Raw genomic sequence first — 3,597 nt, 5'->3', positions numbered from 1 at the left:
TCTCGGCCCTCTTTGTACTTTCCCTCCCCCAAGATCACTTAAGTATTCTCCACCCAAAACATGGACGGGAAGGTAGCAAAGAAGTCCCAAGCTGGTCATTTTATCTGTTAGTGATGCCACCCTTTGCTGCCAGAGTCACACAGATTTACACCATTTCCATGAAGTAACTATGTTCCTCTGGTAATGTTGTGCACTAGTCCAAGAGAACCCAACAAGAACTAGAGAAGGTGTGCTCTAGGTCTTGAACTGATTCCCACACTCCCTCTCTTACATTCTAAAGAAGCAAACATCAAATAAGCTTAATCCTCCTATCTGCTGATTAGCCTGTCTATGTGGTGGTTTAAAGTACACACCCCCTACACACACCTACTATATGACATAAGTCAAGATATTCAACCTCTCTCTCTGCATTTTTTCCTCATCCAAAATATAAGGGTCCTAATTATAACACTTACCTCATAGGGTTATTGAAAGGATTAAATGAGTTAATACATGCAAAGTGCTTAAGTCTTAGATACTGTGTACTTAAGTGTTTAAGCCCTTTAGGCATGCACAAGTGAGTTCGTAGGTCTTCCACCTTGCAGTTGCAAAGCAGAAAGCATTTAACTGGAAGAGAGGTAGCTGATCTGACAGCCAGCTTCTCATTTTTAAAGAGAAATACTCCATAGAGAAGAGGTCTTTGCTCAGGGTCACATGGCTGTTAGGAATAGAGGGAAAACTAGTGTTTGAGCTCCTTGCCATCTGAGGCACAGGTCCAGAGAAGCCCTTGATTATTGGGAAATCAGAGGGCAGTTATGAAATCTGTCACTTCATAGTCGGGCTTGCTTAAAGCATAAAGCACTTAGGCATAAAGTGGAGGACTTAATAGTTTCAGAATATATTACTACTAAGTGTATGAATTCAGAAGGAAATGCAGGGGTTCAGAGGACAAAATTTTCCTTCACTCCCACTCTTCTGAGGCCTGCGGAACTTTGGTGATAGCAGGTCAGTAGATAGTGACCCAAGAAGGCTAAGAGGGGCAAGAAGTGGGTTCATCAGCTGGACCTAAATGCAAACCAGTAAAACTAAAAAGGTTCTGGCCCATGTTCATATTAAGCATGGCAACATAGTGTGACAGTTCACTGGCCAGTAATAAAATGGGCACTTTCATTTTGTACTCATAAAATGAATACAAAATCTCAGCACTCCCCAAGATTACGATAGGCAGGCAAAGTAAGCATCATGGTTCTCTTTATTTCTCTTCCTTCCTCCACATGTGACTGCTCCTTCACTTTCTTCAAAGTTTATTTAAATATGATTTGACCTCAGTGAGACACAAGACAGTGTGAACAGAAGGAACAGGAAAAAAAAAAATTAAAAATCACCCTTAGGATAAATGAGTCCACAGGTCCAAGTTCAAGCAGAGGAAGAACTGTGCTTCTGCCATGTATAACTGTCAACCTTCCCAGAACAGGATGATAGTTCCTCTCCAAACCTGCCATTGCACCCAAAGATTCATCTCCCTGAGGGTTGGAGACATTTCTTACTGTTTAACATTGGATTCTCAGGAATTGCCCGATCTAGTCAAATAATGAATTTGTTCTTCATCTTTCATTGAGCCCAGACACAATGGGAAAACAGTGCTATTGTTTCCAGATACTGTGCTGACTGACATTTCAAAGTAACATAGGGCTGGAGGAAAGTGGTGCCCAGGAGTTCTCCCTGTGAGGTCAGAACAGCTTTCACTTTGATGTCTCTCCCCCTTCGCCTGGCCGCTAGGATGTGGCAGCTGCAGATGAGGCTGGGGAATGAAAAATAAACAGCCTGAGAGGTCATGACAGGATATGAGTAAAGTACAGATTTGGGGTTTTTCCCCTTGGTTTTTTAGTAGAGAAGAACCTACCTGCTATAAAAAGTTACATGAAAAGTACCAACAGGAATGCACACAGGGGCAAGTCAATTGCCGAGATACCATTTTTGCTCTAAGCAAAATCCCCTCCCTTAAGAAGAAAAATGAAAACATGACTTAGAAACCACTGCTTTTACCACTTTCTATGGCCAGTTCTCCAGTGCCTTCTGACGGGACCCCTGGGAAACTGTCCAGGAGAACTTGTCCCTAGCAAGTGCATCACTTGCGATTTGGAGCCTTGTAAGAAGGGAAAAAACAAAGTGCAGTGATTGACCAAGATGCTCGAATGCAAGAGGAAGGTGACAAAATGAGGACTTTGTCATAATGGGGAAGTATGCTATTATGTCAGTGACTAAAAGTAGTGGCTTTGGTTTCTCAGGTATAGAGAGATCAGTCTTCGTAGTTACCTGCTGCAGACACTAAAGAATACAACCACCTACAGTGTTGTACCCATTGATTCAGTCCTAAAGGGCAGAGGTGGCCTAGAGCTCAAATTCTGGGTCCCTGTTTGATGAAATCAACCAGCAGTTTGACCTGCACTGTGATTCCCAAGTCCTTTGATTTAGGTGACTCAGAAGATCCCATAGATTTCAGTATCTGGTTTCTGGCAATCAAGAGTTAAAAGAAAATGGCAGTTTGTAGCTTCCAAGAATAGCTTTTTGGTCTTTAGTTTGTGTCTACACATACCCAGAGCCATTAATAGCCGTCCCCCATGGGTGGGGGCTAAGAGCACAGCATTGTCTGCAGAGGTCTGTGTAATTGTGTCTCTTAAGATTTGCCTGCCTAAGAGGTGTGGCTTCTTTTATTGCTGTTTGTCTTAAAACACAGTTGTCTTTTGTTTTCTGCTCTCTATGGAAACTGTAATAAATAAAGAGTAGCATGATTTTTGAGGTTTCAAGCCAGAGATGCAACACAGTTTTCAAGACCAGTCAATAGGAGCTTATGCCCGGGAGGGGAGTAGTTACTGGGGATTCAGGGGGAAGGAGACAGTGAGAAGTGCTGGCCCGGAAGAGTATGGGCTTCCTGTTCTTATCCTCTGGTGTGAGTGTCTAACTTCTGGTGTTTATTCAGAAAACCGTGAAGTTGTGCATTTCACACGTTTAAAGAAAAATGAGTTCAGTACAGTGCTTTTTGTTCCTTGGCTGTCCCTGATGTGACTTGAGGGGGTCTAACTCATTCCAGTGGAATCCAGTTAGGTGGCCCTAATCCTTCTGTTCCAGCCCATGTGTTTCAGTGTACACTGTGCTTGGATACACCACTGGATGCATCATTCCTCTCATTTGCAACAGAAGATTTTAAGTAGCAGTATCTTGCTTGGGGGAGTGAGAAAAAAAAAAAAAAAAAAAAAATATATATATATATATATATATATATATATATATGATTTGCCAGTTAATTCTACAATCACAAGCTAGTTCTCAGACAAATACCATTTCAAGTAGTTAACCCAGTGTGGTTTCTCGAGGTCTATAACAGCCTCTCCTGGGTGAACATTAGCCCCTCCCCCTCTATGCTCTCCATCCCATCACCTCCCAACATTCCCAGTATTGTGTGGCTGTATTCAAGGGTGTTTGTGTGTAATGTATATTTTATAAATGTGCTTGTGGTCTATGTATATGCATGTACAATGCATATATAGTACATGCATATGCATGTACAATACATATACAGTACATGTATATGCATTACAATACATATACAGTACATGT

This window comes from Octodon degus, unplaced genomic scaffold, assembly GCF_000260255.1.
Source record: "Octodon degus isolate 3935 unplaced genomic scaffold, OctDeg1.0 scaffold00018, whole genome shotgun sequence".
In the NCBI taxonomy this organism is placed as follows: domain Eukaryota; kingdom Metazoa; phylum Chordata; class Mammalia; order Rodentia; family Octodontidae; genus Octodon; species Octodon degus.
Note: the sequence above shows the minus strand (reverse complement) of the source record.